The sequence below is a fragment of the Platalea leucorodia genome (assembly GCF_965183815.1).
Source record: "Platalea leucorodia genome assembly, chromosome: 4".
Taxonomy (NCBI): Eukaryota; Metazoa; Chordata; class Aves; order Pelecaniformes; family Threskiornithidae; genus Platalea; species Platalea leucorodia.
In genome coordinates, this window is record NC_138826.1 from 86,559,340 (window position 1) to 86,582,004 (window position 22,665).

Sequence of the window (22,665 nt, forward strand, 5' to 3'; positions counted from 1 at the left end):
AGTTTCTTCTGACAAAACACCACAGAAGACAGCTTTCTGATAGAAACCTGCTGATTGCTTGCCTGCTGTTGGGGAGCTCAGACTCCCCACCTGTGGCTCTGATGTAACCCCGTCCCACGAGAGCTCTGGATCACACAGAACACATGCTTTGCCACAGAGACTGGCAATCAGCTTTGAATGAGTTGAAAGGAGTTTTGGAGCTGAGGGAACAGAGTTCAAAACCTACTATCTAAATGGAAGAAGCTGTGCAAACATGCAGGTGTATCACACAGTGTGTGACTGTTTGAAACCCAGTGTGCAGCTCTGAGAACTGAAATACTTTTTGATGCTCTTTAAAAGCCTACGTCTGGACTCTTCTCTCTTGTAGGCTTCCTACCATGGACAGAGCACTTCAGAGCTTCAGATCCCCATCCCAAGTCATCTGGCTCCCAGCTTCCACGCACTGGCTGTCCAACAGCCTGTATGGGCTCCCATAAAAGAAACAACTGGACTATAGGCTGTCGCTCTCAGGATCCCAGGATCCAGTATATTTCAGAGACTTTCTGTGAAGCACGTTGGCTATTGCTAAAACAAAGCATTTTTGTTTCTTTTTACACTTGTCTTTCCTACAAGAAAAATAAAAAATGTGGCTTGTTTGGAATTATAACTTTTTTGCGCCTTCTCAGAATAGCCATTTTTTCCATGAGGCAGATATTTGAACATGTTTTGGATATTTGTGGGTAAGAAATGGATATTTGACCCTGTTTGTTTGTTTGTTTGTTTCCCTTCATATGTAAAACATTTTTATTTACCACATATCTCTAATGAGGGAGAAGGTGATACTGTTCAGCTCATTTTATGAATTGGAAACTGGAATAAAGGGAATAGAGGCAAAATTGTAGACTATACTTAAGAGTAAATTTGAATACTTTATATATAAGCAGAGGTCTTATTGACCTGATTTGCAAAGCTTGACCTAAAATCTTCTGAGCATCAAACATCAGATTTGAGCAGTCAGAAACCAAGGAATAAGTAGTGAGAATTTCAGTTAATGTGACCTTCTCATTACTTCTTTGAAAGGCAGAAGTACAATTCAATTTTACAAAGTAGCAGTGAATCACCATAACCATGAAACCATTTTAGCCCAATTTTCTAAGAAATGTTTGTGCTCATGTCTGTGCCCATGCATTTGCATCTGTCCATTCATTGAACTTATTGATCAGTTTAAACAAAGACTTGATAGGAAAGTAGAGATTTCAGAAATAACCAAGGTAGTTATTAACCTACAGTTACAGTTAATAGTTAACTACAAGTTTTCAAAAAAACGGATGCTAGGAAAGGGTACTGGACCTTAGGAAGGAAGAGGGAAAACTAAAACATGAGCTTATTTGTTTTTCAGTTTCAGAGTGTCTGCATGGCAGGGGAATTTTGAACCAAAAAACATGATACAAATGCACTAGAACTTGTTAGCATTAATAGTGCTGTTTCTGTTTGTGTGACACTGTCTGTTAAATCACTTATCTCACAAATTTTGCAGCAGAAGAGATAGAGTTCCCATGAAAGCCTCTTGCAGTGTATGACCTGATTTATTACTAGTTCAGTCTGCACTGTGAACTGAATGGGGCCTGGGTGATGGAGGGAAAAAAAGAAAAAAGTGTTGTGTTTATGTATTAAAAATACGGGTAATGAAAATGAGCATATCAATGGGTTCTGTTAGTACCTTGTCTTGGTTACTGCATCTCTCCAAGTGCGTGTATTTGTGTGTGTGTGTGTGTGTGTGTGCATGAGTACACATGTGTATATTTTATTCCAGAGAAAGCACAGTAACAGGCAGGGATGACACTTACCTTAGGGATAATGGAGCACCTCCCCAAGAGAAGCTTATAACACCCACTAAAATCTCAGTCTTTTTACACCTGCCTTAAATGCAAAGCACACATATGCCAGCACCAAGCCTAAGGCCGCAGCACACTGGGGCAGGAAATACTCCCTGCCTGTGCTGCAGTCCTCAGTGGAGATGCTCATTGGCTAAAGGGCATTACGCCTTCCACTATGTTGTGGCTTAATCCAGCAGGCAGCTGAACACCACACAGTCATTCACTCTCTCCCCTGCAGTGTGATGGGGGAGAGAGTCGAAAAAAAAGGTAAAACTCGTAGGTTGAGGTAAAGACAATTTAATAGGACAGAAAAGGAAGGGAAAATGACAATAATGGTGAAAGAATATACAAAACAAGTGACACACAGTGCAATTGCTCACCACCTGCTGACTGATGCCCAGCTAGTTCCTCAGCAGTGGCTGTGTGTCCCCAGCCAACTCCCCCCAGTTTTTTTGTTCAGCATGACGTCATATGGTATGGAATATCCCTTTGGTCAGTTGGGGTCATCTGTCCTGGCTGTGCCCCCTCCCAGCTTCTTGTGCACCTCCAGCCTCCTCACTGACAGGGCAGTATGAGAAGCTGAAAAGTCCTTGACTCAGTGTAAGCCCTGCTCAGTAGCAACTAAAACATCAGTGTGTTACCAACATTATTCTCACTCTAAATCCAAAACATAGTACTATACCAGTTACTAGGAAGAAAATTAACTATCTCAACCAAAACCAGGAAACACTAACAACTGGAAAAATATTGATTTCATGCTTTGATGCTGCAGTCTCTTCCCCCAGGCATTACCAGTCTTGTTGGAATATTGATATCATCCCTACTGTCACTGATAAAGTCAGTGGGAGCTGTAGGGATGAGCTGCTGGCACTGTTGCACTGTGGTTCCACACCTATTTGTTAGTCAGAGAAGATCTTGGCAGCTCAGGAATGATGGTCTCTGTTCCCTGCTATACAAGGGACTGGACTCATTCCTGTAAGTGAAAGCTTCAAATAATGCCCTGCTTTGCCTCTGCAGCCCTCAGATGGAGAATGTTCATTTGCTCCTGGAGATGCAGTCTTCGTATCAGTGCAGGCTACAAAGCAAAGGAACATGTCAAGGAAAACTGCAGAGAATTGACTAGCAGACTAATAACTCCCCTCTGTAGTTCTGAGGAGATCATTTTAAGGGCTTGTAATTTAACCAAATATGAACAAATTTTTCAAGTATGAGAAAAAAAGAAACTCCTGAGATGGAAGCAAATTGTTTTCCAAAGTTCATGTTCACAGCTCTGAAGTACTGCAGCTTCTCACCTACAGGCTGCAACAATCAAAAATGGTTTATACACCAGGTTTCACACTGACAATACCTAATAGATGTACTTTTGCAAATAAATGAAGTTCAACAAAGGTATTGAGCATATCTGGTTAAGTCCTCTATGGTACCAACTTGGCAAAGTCATAACTCATTGAAAACAGGGCTTCATTATAGAAGTTTTGGGCAATTTCTACTGCACTAGGTTTATCCTGATGGCATGTGGGTACAGTCACATACTCCAGACAGACATGTAAGGAAAATAAATTTTGCTTGTGTGGATGCATTTAATCTATAGTGTTTATGCTAACAAGGATCACTCCTGAGGCTAAGGATTGCAGGATTTTAACATTATTCATACCTACCATAGGTAAAAATACGTGCCTCAAAATATTTGCATATAAAATCAACTGCTTGTAAAGAAGGGAACAACTATATCATACAATACAACACATGGCTGATTCACTAAATGTGTCAACAAAACACAGAGGACTCAAAGAAATTTTTGGCCAGTGTAACTCCAGAACTGGAAAGGAAAAAGATGTGTCAGGAGCTAGGGTGAGACAATACATGCTATTGTGGTTGGACTGCTTTCAGGATCTGAGATAGTCTCTTGCTCACTCAAAAAACAGTTTAGCAAGTATTACACTGTGCTCTACTGCCCAGTGTAAATGTGTGCTCAGAGAACTAGTGAACTAAAGTAAAAATTTAAAGAGCTGCAAGAGGGACATATGTAGCTTACAGACACCACAAAAGCTATCATCTTTTTTTTACATGTGTTACCAGTTGACACATGAGAAAGAGGTGAAGATTGACAACTACAGCGGAAGAAGTGCAATGAAGTCAAAGAAGAAATTAAGTTATGCCTAATTTATGTTGGTTTCTTTGAAAAGTAATTTGCAATTATGAACAGTAACATATAATGGACGGGTATCACTGCCACATATGACAGATTATCTGTTTGATCCTGTTATTAACAATGACCTACAGAAATTTTGTTTGTCCAACTGGATTCTGCTCTGTGTAAATATATATATATCTGTGATTCCTAAGAGACTAAGTTGCCATTTACCATTTGAAATGCCATAGTTTGAATTTGTAATGAACACACAAATCCAACTCACAGAGCTCACCCTTCTGAAATCAGATGAGGCCTTGATTTAAAGCATTTCTCATGAAGCATATATGAGAACAATTGTAGTAGCTTTGCTTTGAAAAGACTTTCCTCAAGCAAAGAGACCTCCATTCTGGAACACAGTCGAGATGAGTTCGGTTCATTTCAGCCTAGGCAACCTTAAACCTTAAATATCTCTCTCTTCAATTGCAAGGTATCTGAGGAATTATAGTTCTTTAAACTTATATCCTTACCAATACTTTATTGATAAGATCAGTAGAGGATCTGCATTGTTCAGAGAATCTGACATGTCTCTTGTGCTATGAGGTCATAGCTTAAATGAGAAATTACTTAGCAGCTTGACACCTTGCAAATTGAAATAAAAAAAAAAAAAAAAAACAAGGGGAAAGCAAAATGTAAAAGGAGATGGAGGAATGCAATAGTGAAAAATCTGCCAGTAAAATGTCAACATCACACAACTCTGCCTCAGTTTTTGCCTCCTTCAGAGCTGAGATCAGATCCTTGTTTCAGTATTTCAGTATGAGAACTCTAGTGTAAACCGCACTAAATTGCACAAAGCTTTGCTGTATTCAAGTAATGGCATTGTTAGATCTGGTCCTTATCTTTATGAACTTCCTTCTGCATGTGGACCTCTTAATTTCTGTGGAACTGCTCACAAGAATGAGTAGCCTCCTGTATAAGTAAAGTCTCCATCACCTGGCCTTAAAATTGTAGCCATTTGTCATGTAAATATTTGTAATAGCTCTGCTTGCAAAAACGACAGTAAAACTTCTAGGATGAAACTTACTTTTATGCAACCGATTGCAAAATTGTAAGATTTCATACTATAGCTTATTACAATAATTTCATGGCATCCAATTTACTGGAACTATATAACTTTACAATTTATGCTCTTTTCTAAAATAGTTTTTATAAAATAGTTAGGTCTTATACAGTCCAGGAGACATTTTCTATGTTATGAATATCAAAATCGCAATTAATATTAAACAAAAATGTCTCCAATAGCATAATATACAACTGCTTTAATCCATTTATCAGGGAATGAGTCTGTGCAAATGAGACTTTCTTTATATAATCATATACATAGCAAATTGTCTTAGAACTATTAGCGTAGTCTTTAGGAACTCTCAAGTGTATATTTAACATTTGAGATTCATTGTATGTTGGCATTTGCACAACTGTTGTCTCTAAAAGCAAGTAATGTGAATCATCACAACAATGATTCCTTAGAGAATGCTTCTTTCTACCATGATGTATTCTACTTTTCTGTAAAATTTGGAAATTAAACTATTATTGGTAATTGGGTTTAAACTCTTCTAAACTTAGAAATTATTTCCATATGTGCAGTTGGAACACACCTGCACCCAGAACACTGCTTTCAATTAACAAAATCATCTGTTTTCAATAATTACATGCATGATCATAGCATATGTGAGTTCCTGAATCACATTCACTTTCTGTAAATGTTACATTTACATGTTAACTTACACCTTTTTTAAACAAGTGTACTAGATAAAATTTCCCATATTCATGATTTCTTAAATTAGCTTTCACAGAATTTCTACACTTATTGAGGAGATACGTAACATATGTCATATTGATCCCAACAGATTTTAAGGGCAGGCTTGTGGCACTTAATCCAGAAAAGGCCAATGCAAATACACAGCAACTCAAGATGTGCTTCTGGAAGCAAAATACTTCATAATAAATAGTTTGAAAAGGGAGACACAATACATGTGATGGTGTATTTACCTCATCTGTCTAAAGGTGGCCAGCTATGCCATCTTCACATATAGATAAAAAAGAAATCAAATAAGGAATGGTCCCACACTCTTCTCTCTTACTCTTTTAATTCTTTTTCAGAGAGGAAAATTTCATAGGAAGATGAAATATCTCGTTCACTGATTGATACTGTTAGAAAACCAGACAGGTTTTCAGGCTCAGAGTTCCACTACCAGATCATAAATAAATAAATAGATACGTAAATAAATAAATATTCTAATTATTGTCACTGTTCAGCCTGGCTTCTTTTGATTTCATGTTGCATGGTCACCAATCCAGATATACCTTCCTATTAGGCATAATCTTTAGACCACCATGGCTGTAACAACAGTACAAACATAAAAAAGGAAAATATTTAATTTTTCTAGTTCTGGATGGCTTATACAACTCCAAAAAATAGTCAGTATCAACAAACCCATAAGTACCTGGTCAGTGAAATTTCATACGTTAGGTTGCAGAAATTGAGTTTAAAATATAATCTTACACCTCTTAAATATACTAGCTAGCTTTTTAAAATACTGTAATAATCTCAATATGATAGAGAAAAAACAGCATGGCTTCTAAAGGAATAGAAAACAATTAATCTATTCCACCAGAATCCTTGATTTCAGGAGAACAAGACTATTTCATTTATTTCTCTGGATTTTCAAAAAGACTTTGATAATAAGTGTATCAAAAGGCAAAGCATAAATATGATGCTGTACTTGCATCTGAAGAGTTTGAATTTTATGGTATGAAAATATACCAAGAAAGTAATGGGATAGCATCAAAACACACATCTTTTTAAGTGACTTCAGAAAGACAGAGCTCCTAAAGGTAATTATTTTAATTTTGAAGATTTTTGTTCCATTAAATCCTAACTTTAATGTATTGTACCCCTAAACAATAGAGGTTTAGAGTTTGTATTTTAATAAAGCATTGCACAAAAATATAGGATAGTCTATAGAATGAGAAAAGAATCCCCACTGCATTTCACATTTGAAGAATGAGGATCTGCCTAGTTACCATAAGGACTCTCTTGAGACACTTGTACGTATGATGCACCACACTGGGACCATGGCAAGTTACAGGATTTATATATGAATAGACCTGAAGACTAAAAGTGACTGATGTGATCATCCTGTCTGACCTCCTATACCCCAAGTGGCAAACATTCTCAGAAATAGAATTAGTGCCAGAACTTGAAACATATTTCATCTCAAAATCCACAGACACCTGAAGATTTTGGGGACTTAAGAAGCAACAGAGAAAGTACATGGAAGATCTCAGAAGTTTCTCTCCAGACAATGGGAAAGAAAAACATATTGAAGTTGAATCTTTGGTTAGGTAAACAGTATTCCAAGGACATTGTCTTTCATAGAATCATAGAAAAGACAGTACTTATGGTTCTGGTACAACACAAAACTTTTAGATAATCCTCTTTCAAATACCTAAGTTAAAAAAAAATCCAAAAGGTAGAGAGGCACAAATTCTAAATTTTCCTTGATCCAACAGCGTTTGCCTGTTTTGAACAGTTGTTCATCTCAAACCCTTTAATCCTCTTCCTCTTAAAAGAAACAGGGCATAAACTCAAAGTGGAAAACATTTCCTGGAACATGAAGGGTCAACCACATAATCACTGACATCAAACAGAGTTAGACTGAACCTTTAAACACGGAGACACCATGTTAGCTTCATAATCTAATTTTGAATCCTTCTGGATGAAAGTAATTATCTTTATTATTGAATATTATCCATTTAGAGTGTGTCCTCTAGGGTGTTGCACTAATTGACTTTTCTATAACTGCAACTGTATTTTTATGCATTATCAGTCATATTAATAAATAAGCATTATAATTACAATGGTTCCAGCTGGGACTACTTTAGTTAAAGGTCATGTTTTGTTCAAAAAGTATGTAGTTTAAATGTTGTCAGGTTTAGAATTAAGAGGATAAAATGCAATTAAACTTCCTTTTATCTCAACTGTTCTCCCTGAAATTATTCCAGGATGACTATAGTCAAAAGCATAAGTAAACTCACCTTCTGAAGTTAGGTTTCACATGTTCTGTGTTGAAGTCTTCTGAAAGAAGAAGAGAGAAAGAAAAAAAGAAGTCATGCAGTCCTTCATGACTAAACATGACATTTTAGACAGAAAGAGAAAGTAAATTGGAACAATTGTAAACGTTTTCTATTGAACAGACCAAAATTCTTGAGTGATTTTCAGTGCAGACTACACGAGCACAGCTGATCCCTGATTTTCTTGCTCTTTCCCATCTTTATTAAGTTTTAATTACCTGTTTACCTCAAACTAACTTTTAGGCTTCCAGAGAATGCATTCTGTTTTCAAGAAATTGACACTTCAGCAGTAGCCATTATATCGGGAACCTCAGCACTGGAATCTATAATACCAAAAGATTATTTCAAACTGATATGTTGGCCCAGTATGGGATTACCTTCATATTCTAATGGCAGTTTAGAAGATGAAGTCACTAAATAAATCACCAAACTGGGAAAGAAAAGCCAAAACAACTTTTACTGCTTTATTCAAATCTACACAATATTATGATAATTGCAGTAAATTGAAATAATTATTTTATAATAGGAATTTAAAAAAACCCACCAAGAGCAAGATGAGTATATCACAGTATTTAAGGCATTGGCAGGGTTGTATAAAGGGTTTATTCTACTTTTTCCAAGTCTTTCTTCATCACTTAGGGCAAATGCCCCAAGGTGGATGGGACCTAGCAAAATTCCTGAAAACATTATAGCCTGGATATGTATGATTAGAGAGCTGTCAGAGAGGACACAGCTACAATACAGTGTCAGAGACTCTGCCAGACATCAGCTTTCTGAATATGGATCTGGTTGAGCTAATGAGTTTTAGAGATTCTGGCCAAAAGCCTGTGAAAAGTACTGTATGTCTGTTTAAAACATTTATTTCTGCGAAACCTACAGTTTGAGAATGAAACATATGAGTTCTGAGAGTATGAATGGAAAATAAGGTCTTCCAACTACAGTCAAAGCCAAGCTGGATATGCTGTAGGAACACAGAATCTGCTAAAGTGCAGGGCAAATGAATTTTCTTTCCTATTTATAATTGATGTACTGAATTTAATTGTCCTGTGTATTTCACTAATCATAGAGCAATCTGCTTCATATTGGTTTGTCTGACACCAATATGGCTGTAACTTCCACACATTGTTTAATAAAGTTGCTGATTTTCACTCATTCGAGAGCCTCTTTTTGTCACTGTATTTTTAATTTACTGTGATTACTACTCCACTAAAAAGTCATGACTGTATATAAGTACTAAAATATGAGACAATGGGATCCAATAATCAGCTGCTACCTCTAATGTTGCTCTGATTTTAGACACTAAGCTATATCCTTTATTTACACAAATGTTTGATTTCAACCTCATGAGCCCTATTCTCTGACCAGTAGAGGATACTCTCCCTCTTCTTAAGTCCCCTGCAAAGTCACACAAAAGGCAGGAAAATCTTAATTATTCTAGGATCTTTTCCTTTGTAAAGAGATTTCTACATAGGGTCAGAAAAAGAGGGTGGAGGAGGTGACAAATCCCCCCGCCCCAGTCGTGAGGAATAGCATACACTGTTCACTAACGGATAGACCAGGGATACTAGAGATGAAGTGTTTTCATATTTGTTGGGAAATTCTCAAGAACCTGTTCTGAAGACTGCTTTTGCCAATCAACCTCCCCATAAAAGTCACAGCAGAAAACACAAACCACTAAAGCAGTCCATAACATACCTTTGAGAATGCTTGAAAAAACGTATTGTGTGCCTTTTATGCATCCAACCAGGAGCATCACTATATTAAAATAAAACAGTTACTTTTACTGTGATCCCATTAATTGCAATATCTTTCAACAATGTTGTGTTGGAAACAATGCCATCAAATGGCCTAATCAGCTCATCCTCCCACTGGGAGAAGTGCATGTAATTCATGCAGGTATAAATGAAGCTGCATCCTGTTAACCAGAGGAGATACAAGTGCTTGGAGACATTGGGTTCTGTACAAAAAATAACTCCAAAATACATGGTCCATCTTACACTATTTATTTTGCTATAAGTTTGTCGTATTTTGAAGAAGAAAATGTAACATTAATGAGGGCAGAGTTATCTTGCTTTGGTTCCCTTACAGGGTCCCCTCTTTTCCTGATCTTGAGAGAAGAATCTTTAGGATGCCAAAATAAGAAGTGGTTCTAGTGACAGGCTGATTGCATCCTGGTTGCACTGAAAAGCACTTACCTTTGATTTCCACTGGAAGTGGCCTGCAGTGTGGCAACTCCATTGCTCCTGAAGAAAAATCCATCTGCTATTTCTTCTGGTCCATAACAAAGAAAAGCAGACATGAATTTGTCTGCTGTAATATCCCTATTGGATGGAAATATTTAAAAAGCTTTGCACACTGAATGAAACTAAGAAAAAGCGTGTCTCTGTCAGCAAGTTTCACTTCTCAGAAGTAAACTTGCAAGGCTAAGCATTTTGGGTCACAGTACATAACTGAAAAAACTGAAATGAGAGATATGCTTGAGCATTAGCAAAAGGTAAGAGTGATGTTAAGTGTAATAAGTTTGAAACACCAGGAACACACAATTGTTCTGAAATCCCATTATGGAGATGTATTATTATTAGGTTCTGCTGTTGCCTCAGTAAGGGAAAGCATATAAAATACAAATCAGTGGGCACAAGGGTTGGGATGAAATCTTAAGATGCCGTTTTTCTAAACAAGCTCACAAATCACTTCCTTTGCTTGGGAAGGCAGATGCACCATTTTGAAGACCCCCAAGAAAGAGGATGTAGAACACATGTCTTGCTGTTTTAGACTTCACAATCTAACTGGAGAAACTTACTTTGTGCCAATAGGCATTGCGAACAACTCACTCAACTTCTCTGCCAATATGGTAATTTGCATAACATTACCCATAATGCTTCACATTGTGCCTTTGCTTTGAAAACATTTAATTGAGCCTTGCTGAGCTGCATTAATGTGTCTGTTTAAATTGAGCAAATCTAATTAGCTCGCATGAAAGTTATGCCACCTCTGGTGCAGCAAAGCTAATGCAATTAAAGTCAGCCAGATGTATTGAGTATTGTAAACATGCAGTCTGACTGGTGGAGAATAGTTCAGTATTCATCAGAGACTGGACAGTTTTGTAACACATTAACAACAGCTGCACTCTCTCCAGTGTACAAGTATATATTATGCTGTGTATATGACTATTTTAAAATGCCAAGGATTTTGCATTCTACAACAGTACATGTTATAAGATAAGAACAATCTCATCTACATCTCTGCAAACCCAAGTCCACTATTTTTTTAAAGAGGTCACTAGTTTTACATATAACATTGCTACAAAATGAATATTTACTAAACATTACATAGAGAAAGACTATTTATACTGGAAATAATTTCTAAAGTCCTTGACTATTTATGTGCCTTTATGAACTGGATTTCTGAAAAAGCTGGAACAGGACAGTAATTAGAGTAACTGAGGAAACTCCAAGATGCTCTTTGAAAACAATCAGAAGATGCTTAGTAAGGTAAAAAAGTATTTTATTGGAATGATTAATTATTTTCACTACAGATTCCTTGGATCAGATACCATGTTCTAGTTAACTGCTATCTATAAACAAGACAGTGCTTGAGATGCTCAGATGATTTCTTATTCTTATACGGATTTGTTTTCAATACCGATCGTAGTTCTGGTTTTGTAGATGTTCCGCAAAGAAAGTATTAATAATTCCTCAAGGTCAAAGGTTCTCCTGCCAATAAGGCAATTTGCATAACACTTCAAATCGTGCTTTTCCTTTGAAAACATCACTTAGCAGAGATGCAGAGTTGGCTGTGCATCTTCTGTGCAGTCATTCATTGTTTCTGTTTTGCATTCCCTTCCTAGAATCCCAAGATGACTGAAAAAAAAATTTACTTTTCCCCTGCTAATTGATAAACTTCTTCTTCCTCATTTATTCAATTAAGCTATAATTGCTGCCAATGGTAATCAAATCTGGTGTTTCACACTGTGGAAAAGGCATTCGGTAGAAAATAAGATAGGTTGTGTTCTCTTTATTCTTAGTTCTTGAACTTACCACTTTCTAATATTTCAACGTTCCTATCTGTAAAAAGGACATAGTAGTACCTAAAGAAATTATGATTTTGGTTTCCCTGTCCAAGAAAGTCTCAGAGGCATAAATACTATAGAATGAAAGAAACATGTATAATTGAGTTATTCAGAAGTAGTAGGTTAATCATAGATTAGAAAAATAACTATTCACAAAGCATCTTGGGTACATATATTAAAAATCATCATTTTTTGAGAATAGGAATAAAAACTATAAAAATAGGGCAATTTAATGAGGAATTTAATTTTTGAAAACTAATAACCTTTACACTTAAGGAAGCAAATAATCTTAAACATGTTCAAGAAAAAGTTTCCTATATTTAGCTGTGTGCCTCAAATTCTAGACTTTTTGTTGTTGAAGGATTTCTAAAGGTGACAAGGTAGCAAAACCCCATTTAAATGTTTCTTTACTGGACTTCTAGATTTTTCTATAGACTCTTCAATATAGAGACGGAAAGGACTTGATGAAAGGATGGCTTAACACATCTTTTCTTTCCATTCTGTTTTTCCTGTCTGATGTCTCGAGTCACTGAAATAAGTGACAACAGCTTAGAAGCCACTCTAAATGCTTTGTCCAATGATCCACTGTTTTGTTACGCCACACTGATATGCCCTCCCTCAACATACAGCCACTTTAAGGAGCGTCTGGGGTATCAGTACAGTCTTTCCACCATTCCTGTTCTGAGAATGTTGTACAGTTACTTCCCTACCACCTCTCTTCTCCCAGGCCAGGTCATGGAAGTGGGCTTGCAAGTGGTATAAGGGTAGCAAGAAGTGGATTCCTTGAATCAAATTGTCGAAGGAGCAATGAGTTACACATTGTTTGGCTAAAGGAAGAATACAGGGGGGATGGATTTTTTGGTTTTTTGTTTGTTGTTTGTTTGTTTCAGCTGCTGGACACAATACAGATTCCTCTGATGTTCTTCATCTTAATTTTATAAAAATACCATGCTGCTGGGCACTAACAGACCTTCATTACCACAAATTATTAACTGGTTTGGCTGTCTCTTAAAAGTCACCATTTTAAGAAATGTCAAAATGCCTGACATTTCATAGAATCATAGAATCATAAAATAGTTTGGGTTGGAAGGGACCTTTAAAGGTCATTTCGTCCAACCCCCACTGCAATGACCAGGGACATCTTCAACTAGATCACTGGATTTAGTGATGATAACTAGATTTTTTGTCAGTGGAGACAAAAGACTATCTCCAAAAGTGGAAGAGTAAAGATCATAGCATGTGGGCCTTGCTCATCCACCACTCTGGCAGCAATATGATATACCTTTCATTTATGCAGGAGTGCATGTCACAAAATACTAGTGCCATTTCTCAGCTGAGGTTTGCATCAGGAAGTGAATGTCTGTTGAACTGCTGGGCAAGTTGGTTCGGTGTCCTGTCACTGATTTGTCTTTCACTGAAAAACACATCTTTTCCAGAATCTATACCTCCATGGTGCTTGTACCACTGGGATGATGGTGAGTTTTTTTAAAGCTATGGGTTTGAGGGGGATACCTGTTATCCAGAAAAATTAACTGGTTTGGTACTTGAAAGCAGAAATGGAAAAATAAATGCAGGGTGAGAAAGAAGCAGTTTTCTGAGTAAAATAAACCAGCTTCTCACCTATCACAGTGACTTGTTTATCCTAAAGAAACATCGTCTTAAGGAAATTCAAGCTGGGGGAGGAAAGGGGGAAAATGCTATACACAGAGGAATAGAGTCATTGAACTGAGTGTTAGTTAAATAACAAAAACAGTTATTTTGAACTACGCAGAATGCACCTCAAAAAACGAGACAAAAGAACAGTTGCAACTTGTCATCTACTGCTGCTGGTTCAGCCCTGCCGCAGGTTCTTTAACGCCTTCAGAAACGCCTGTACTCAGACATAAAGGGGTCTTTTTTCATGAGGAACAAGGGATACTCTGTACCAGCTAAATGAAGCCCTATTTCAGCCTGCGAACAGGTAGCATGTAGCAAACAAAGGAGATACTGAAAGATTCAAGATCATTAAAAGAACTACGAAAAACCTGTAAGTAACCAAAACATAAAGACTTCTCTCACTTAATGTGTCCTTTCTTTTCAAAAGAGGCAGTATCCTATCTACTTGGTAATTAGTAATCCACACATCACATTAGCTAGTCATAACTCCAGAGAATTTATTACCTCCAGCCTTTTAAACATGGAAAGGATTGAGACCTGTCAAGCCACATAAATTAAAAAAAAAAAAAAAAATCCAGAGCCAGATATTTAAGAATCATTTACAAAGCATTCTGTAAATCTTACTGATGGCACAGCTGAGACAGGGAAAGGGATGGGACCATTCGGTTTGTTAGTCTGTATAATCCAATTTACCCAAAAGAGAAACATAAAGGGTTCCCCGCTATATTTCAGCAGTGAGCTCTTGGGTTTGACATGTTGATATCCAACTAATGGCTAGCTGACAATAACAACTGCGCTGAAACATCCACATGAAGTCCTAGTCCAGAGAATTTCAACTGCAGGTTTTGTCCCTGATTGAGTCGGTTCCAGGCTGTGGGGAGTTTGCCCATGTGGGCAGAGGAGGGAGCTGCCCTTCCTCCTTGCCACCTCTTCTCTGGCTTCGTTCATTAAAGCAAAACCGGTGAATCTTCCCTTTCTGGCAGAATCTTTGGAGAGGTAAAAGGTCCTACTGCACTCCACCATCAACCACTGTTTCCTTGGATTGTTTGTTTTAGAAAAACTCTGATGTCATCCCATAAAGGAATGGGAAAGAGTATTTTTGGTTTAAAAATCCTCACTGAATGCAGTTTTAAGAGCTCACATTAGCTTTGACATAGAAATTGATAAACAGCAATATAGCAGGCTAATAGATACAGCATTATGACTATTCTTTTACACCACTACTAGAGAGAGGAAAAAAAAGCACAAAAAATTTACTGTTTTATAAAAAGTTGTCAGAAGGAGACAAGTCTGGTGAGACTCCGAAGAGCTTAGAATTATCAAAAGAAATACCTTTTTCTTGAAAAGCATAGACTAGCTATATGCATACATAGGGGAGAAATAATGAAGGTCTTTTGGTAAGGCTTCTAAACAGTTGCCAACAACCTGACAGTATAATACAGCAGAAAATGCTGTAGCATTGGTAGAGTTTACATACAGAAGCACTTCAGACTGGACTGAGAAACTGTAATCAAAGTGATCTGGCATTTAGTAATCCCCCAAAAATAAAGGAGAACCAAGGACCTAAACACATCTAGACATTTTTAGAGATGAAAGGAAACTTTGGTATAACAATAAAGAACTATGTTGTAAGAGGATTATAGTGGGACACAAAGGTGAAATTCGGGCTCTGAATTAAATTCTTGACTGTGAGATAGTAAAGGAAGTCTATCCTTGAGCTTGAGGAGCTATCACCTTTTTTTGCCAGGTTAATTGCATCCTCAACATAATGTTTAGTTCTTTTCCTCATCTTTATTTTGCTGTATTTCTAGCATATATACATATGTCCAAACACATGTGTAAGTTTATTAATATAAGCATATGTAAGCACAAACTGAGTTCCAGATTTAGCTTTAGGAAAACACTTGCTGCAATACTTCATACCACTTTCACCTGATAAATAGCCTCAAATACTCTTCCTGCTGGCTAATTTCAGTCTTTGGATGAAAATATTTGGTACTCCAGTACAACAGAGATCACATAGGCAAAGAGTTACACTAAGTGAAACTTTCTTTATTAGGGAAAGCAATTGCAGAAAACTAAGAAAGCCCTGTGTAATTAACATCTAACAATAAATTTTATCTACTTCCGCCAGCAGCAAAGGAATCCCTCTTGCTTATCCTGCACAGGAATTGATTAAAACTGAGATTGCTCCAGAACTTAAGCCTTAACAAAGACCTATCCAATATAGAAAATAATTTAATATCATCATTATTTGATAATATATCCACAGAGGACATACTCGTTTTACATATTATGGCTGTGCAAATTGTTTTTGAGTCATTTTGCTATGCAATTCCAATTAGAAGATTGCTAGTTTATAAACGAATCAGGGTGTCAAGCCAGCCTGTCACACTGATTATAAACAAAATATAGAAGGTAAATTGATTAAGCATTAGTTATAAAAGCAGAGCAGCATACAAGGTACAAGATCAGACAGCAGAATACAACACAAATGTAATGATCAGGGCCACAGGACTTCAGGTGGAAAGTAGGAGCAATGATATTGGAAGGAAGAGCAATGATATTGGTTAGCAGAAACTGGAGGAATAACGTGACTGAAAAAGAGCACAAACTGAGGGAATAACATGGATAACATACAACAAACTCACGTCTCTTTTATTTGCAGCAAGTTCTTAATCTTTGAAAATAAACTGAAAATTGTTGGTTTACTAAAATCAATTTGTAAGCCAGCCTTGGGGAAAGGTGCACATGCCATTACAGAAGATTTACTTTTGCAAGATATATCAGATCCTGGCAACCACATTAGTTATTAGGATAACACATGAAGTTATTTACACAACACTTCCTCTAGAGAAAGCGAGAGTGCGTACTAAATGCAGGTAACAGGCAGCTTTTCCTAGAAGATGCAAAATTTGGTGTGAACTTTATATCTAGTCCAAGGCAATAATCCAAGTGAGAACAATGTTGAAGCTTGCTGGGAATGTTTTGACAGAAGGTCCTTTTTGTAAAATAAACAAATAAAATAAAACAAAATACCCACTGACCAGTTTGGACCAAAATGTTATGGAAAAAGGTGAGCTATTAGAATTAGTCTCTTTGCAAAAGCTTTTTGGTGTTACTATCAAGAAAATCACATATTTAAAAACCTAGATTTTTAAAACATACATAAGGCTTAAAAAAATTTATGAAAGGCATTTGGAAAGTGAAATACTGCTTTAAGTGATCCAAAATACATTTACTTCCATCCCCCAAACTACAGCATCAAGATTTTTATTTCACTTTCAGAATGGAGGAAAAGAGCTCCAAAAATCTGTCTCAGGACAGCTTTTTACAGCAGTTCTGGCTTAGATGTAACCTCAACTACTTTTACCACAATTTCAAATAAGCTACATCTAGATCTTTGGTATCCTTTATAAGGCTTATAGAAGCTATTCATCATTGTTTTAACTCTTTTGTGCAAGGAAGCTCTCTCTGTAGCCTTTTCCCCCATTCTAGTAAGAGTATTCATGGTTTTGTTAAAAAGGAATACTCCCAGAGAAACTGAGCACCACAACCATATAGGTGTAATTTCTGAGCTTTTTCTGCCCTGACAACTCCTGATCATCACAAGCCACACAATATCTAGAAAAATAATTGCTCAACAGACTGAACAAATATTTTTCAAAAATACCTTAGGTCTTCAGAATATGAAAAAGACTTTTAAAACAAACAGCTCCATTCTATATGCCTTTCCTTACATAAAACACAACTGGTAAGAGGTCTAACCACTCCTTAGCCAGCAGTTACTTAAAACAGCATTTTCCTCATCTAAGCTTCTAAGTATCCCTACCTGCATGTTTAATACACTAAACAAAGTCTCTACTCTCATTTTCATAGTCCCTTTCCAATCAGCGGGACTGCTTGGGGGCTCCCAGGTGCATCCTATAAAAGAAACAACATATAACGGCTTTGAATTTAATGGCATCTTTTTTTTTTTTTTTCTTTTGACAAGCACAGCAAAAATCTGCTTTAAAGCAAGAGACAAGAAAAAATTCTATTTTTTTCCTATGTTACTAGTAATTCTGACTTCTCCATTTGTGAAATGCTGTTCTTGAATCTATATCATTTCTTTAACAGTACATTAAATATAGATGCAGGTCTCTCCTGGATCTCTCTTTGCTTTATGAGGAACACATAGATGCTTGAAAGCTCCCTTAACAGGGTAATTATTGCCCGGTGTAATTTACTGGCTAGTATAATGCTCTGAGAGGTATTAGAAAAAGAAAGAACTCACAGCATCTGAGACTAGGCAATATGTGCCTTTAAACAACACTGAGTGGATTATGTGTGGCAGGAGAGACAAAATAGATATACAAGTTTCAGGCAAGATTTATCAAACATCTATATAAAACTAAGTTTTGTTTTTGCTTTATTCTCCATTTTGTGTGCTATTTCCCTGTTGATGCACTGTATTGCAGGAGTATGCTGGCTGTAACAGGATCAGTTTTTTCCCAGTGTAACTTTCAGGAGAAAGAGTGTAGGAAAACTTTTAATGAGAGAGCTGAGAATGGCTCTTGTTTCTGAATGTCCCTCAACAACCAGTGCCTGTGCAAGAGACATTTCACTGGCTCTACATAAACCCAGCTACAGAGACTGGAGACTTTCAAATAAGATGTGGGGTTTTGCATGTCAGAGAGTAGATGCTCTCTGTGAGCTATCTAGTGGTTTATGAGAGAAAACTCTGAAGGGGAGGGATGAGGCAGAAACTTTAATTGTCAGAAAAATCAGCCTCTGCCTTAGACTGTTAAAAGAGATCTACCTCAGGGTAGAAGTCAAGGCTACATCCTTCCAAAGACTTATGGACATGTAGTGCTTTTAAAAGCAGCAATGACTGTGATTCAGAAACTTCCTTTACAAGCCTTGCCTTGGGTCAATTAGGAAGCTCAAAATACCTGCAGTGGGACTTCTGAAGGGATGTATGGGGAAGTGGGATCTCAGTAAGCTGAAGCATCAGATCCAAGGTTTATGATGACCACTGAGACTTGTGCCCTTAGAAAGGAGAAGAGATGCAGGGACTGAAACCTAAAATGTGTCTGAGAGGCTCAGAAATTACTATTGATCCTGATATCCAGGTAGCTCATTAGCATGGAGGCTTTGCAGTTGGCTGTACTCCTTCTGTAAAATGGTGCAAAGGCACCTGAGAGAGCAAAGGCATATATTGGTCCTATAAGGTAAGCCTACCTGGCCCAATACTAGGTGAGCTGAGTTATAAGTTTGGGTTGTGAGGCCTAAGTATTGAGGGAATAAACCCAAGCTTATCAGCAGGACTTGTTCTCTCACATAAACTTCATACTGCCAAACTGCATCTGGACTTCCCTGATTTATGCCTTATCAGCTTGAGTCTCTTTGTACTTCCTGGGATTCCCAGTCCTGCAGTTAGGGCTGGGATAAGAAAGAAGCCATGTCTACAGGAGTAATATCTGGGAGATGAAAGGCTGAAAGTCATTGCATCAATAAGGTGCTGGCCTAAGATTCATTAGCTCCAGAAAATTGCTTGACACAGCTCAGAACTACATTACATTACCAAATGATGGTGCCAGAGTGCTGTGCCCAGATAAGGGATGATGCACTAGTCAGAGATGTGCCATGCTGCAGGAAGAGCATAGTTATTTATGTGAGCTAACACACAGAGGTGCAATCACTTTTGAAATCAGCGCAAAATCTTTCTTCCTGCTGAGCTCAATTTTGAAATCTAGTGTGTTCATTAAACATAAAAATTGTGCAGCCCTCATATCTGGGCACCGTGCTATAAGCTTTCATCTGAAATGACCTCCAGCTCAGAGAAGGCCTGCAATTTCACCTCCTACAAATTAATTCTACACAAACCCAGTATGATACATGAATCATGTAAAATCTTTCTGTAGTATTTTGAAGGCCTAGGGTGACACCTGGTCAGAGGATGAAAAAAATAACCTGATATTTGCAGCCCAGATTTATTGAATGTAGTTTTTAAAGAGGTTGCATTTATCAAACACTGTTGAATGGATACATGTTGTCTGGAGCTTTCCAATGAATTTCTAGTTGCCTATAGGTTTTTGGTCCAGATCTTAAGTCCTATCTAAAAAACAGGGAGAAAGGTGGAGAAACGGTCTTTGGAAGACTTCTCCTCCAAAGAATCCTTGGAGAAAAGCCCAAAAGGTAGCTTCACAATGATACCTTCAGGAAGTGCATGCTTAACCAGGGGAAATATTGGTGATCTAAATAGCTGTATATTCTGGTGTTTCTTTGGGTGCAACAAAGGCTACCGCAGCAGCAGTTTGGCATGCTGCTTTACACAAACTTTATACCATCCCCAAAGTGCTACTCAACAAGGACAGATGTCTGCCTTTGTATTTTAACAGATGATCAATCAAAGATGTAGGGCAGCCACACTTATAACAAGAGACTTTTAAAAGTCTTGGATATTCTTCAGATATGCTATAATCCTTCAGACACAGTGAAGTCCTGCCAACAGGGATCACTGCAGTAGTTATACTTAAAGAACTTGGAAGTGCAGATGTATTTTTGGAGGAAAAAAAAAGGAATTCTGCTGCAGGTTCAGTGCTGTTGTACTTGAATCCCAGTTACCTCACTTTCCAGGGTATGTTAAGCATGAGTAGAATTTTATCCAAAGCCTCCAGCTGAGACACTTAGTATCTGACTGTTGGGGACAGCTGAAGACATGGACTGATGAATGCCAATCAGTTTATAGACAATCATTTACCTGGATGAATAATCTAATGATGAATAAACGAATAAGCATCACATTTGGGGAAACTGTGACCCTCTTTGAAAGAGTTTGAGAACAAGGAAATAAAAAGACGATTTTCTGGAGTGAAATGTCTGTTTTGCAGCTTGTCCAGCTCTCAGCCAGCCTCTGTGACGATTCAACTTTAAGCAATCAGTTCCGAGTTATTCATAACGTTGTCAGGACAAACCTCCATTATAAATGATTTACTTTATCTTTTTTTCTACTGATAAACTAAACAGGGCTAATGCATCAGGCCTGAGCCCTGCCCTGTGATTGTTCAAATTATTAGTATAATCCTAGGCATGGTTTTGAATTGTGTTGACTGGGACTTGTCCAGGCAAAACCTAGGTGTGGTTTGGAGATTAGTGTAGACCAAGAACCTTTCCCATTACACAGATTAGGTATAGTCAGCCTATGTCGAGGGACAAGCAAGTATAACTGCAGAGATGTAGCTGTGACATAACAGTGGACCTCTGTGCCAGAAAACAGTCCTTGCCAGAAAACAGTTTAAATACTACATAAATTAATGTATATAGCAGTAATCTGCAAAATTCCCTGAGATGCTTGTCTTGCTTTCCTGTGCAGAAATACAGCTTGTACTAACACAAAGTTGAAGGTCACTTAGACAAACTTAATTTTCATCAAATCTATAAGAAGCTTTGTGAAAAATGTACAGTTGCGGGTCAGGAACCTTTTCCATAATCGCTGTGCTCAACTGGGTGTCCCAGCCCTCCAGCAGTATAAACTGTTGGGTATCCTTCCAAAGCAGAGATCTGGAGATACATTTTCCTTTAATCCCAAAGGAGACACTTAGAGAGTTGTAAAGGGAATCAGATAGCAGTTAGGAAAAATAATGCTTCAGCCACACTACTCTGTCTGAGACAGTTAGTTCATTAATTTTTCCCAGGCTGCTTTCTCAAGGAGAAAGATCATAGACTTGCATCTTCACAAGAAAAGCTGAGATTCTCCTTTGCCACTTTCATCCTTTCAATGAGTAAACCACGAATTTCAAAAACTGATTTTGACCATGGAAGATATGAACACTTTTAAGAATAATCAAGTTCTCTTTAGTCTGGCTCAGCCATAATCAACTGATGTCAAATTGCTTCTTTGAATAGCACACAACACAATTAGGACAGGAATAACTATGTACTTACTACCTGTTAGCAAATTCTGACTTCTTCATAGTGAACTTTATATTTAGATTTTATATATAGACCCTATTGTTTCCTCTATGTCAAATAAGTCTATGTATTTAAGGAAGCAGTCTATTTCACATTTATGATAAACTACTTCACAGCAAGACACATCAAAGTGCTGCAGGATGTCGCTTTAGTAATTTTATTTAATGAGATTAGCATACTTGATACTCAGACCCTTGGCTTGTTTGAGGGATGTCTGTCTATCTGAGTACAGAAATACAACGGTCCCTGCCATGTTTTTTATTAAATTGAGAGAAGAAAAATATGGGCATTGGAGTAGTCCTCAAACAGTTTTGCTTCTTGAAATCTCTCGGATTTCTTTGAGAAATCTTCTAGGAACTTTTTATTTTTCTCCAAGCTTGAACATCTTTGCATAGTGAGAAGCCAAGAATCTTGATGAAATTCACAATTGTGCTGCAGTCCTTTTTCAAACTACTTGTTTTTGTAAGTGACTAAAGGGACATATTTTTTGCTGCCAGTAGTAAAATCCAAATAAGAATGAAAATGCATTTCCCTTGATAATTTAAAGTTTATTTCTGCTAATTTTATTTTTACAGGAAGAGTTGTATTAGCTTTGCTAGTATATTTGGGCTAAGGTATAGCTTCATTTTGCAAATCTGGAATCTCTCCATCATTACCAGTGAAGTCTAGCATCATTTTAGCATGTAATGTGGTTTAATAGTCTGGAGGTACAGTTTCAGAGAAAATAGTGCTAAACTATTTTCTGTGTTTTGACTTTGGTTCTGTTTTAGAGAGGGGTTACTATACCTATTAATAATCTAAACTAGCATTAAATCAGATTTTTTTTTTTTACTTTGATCACTGATCAGTCCTCTGAAAAAGAT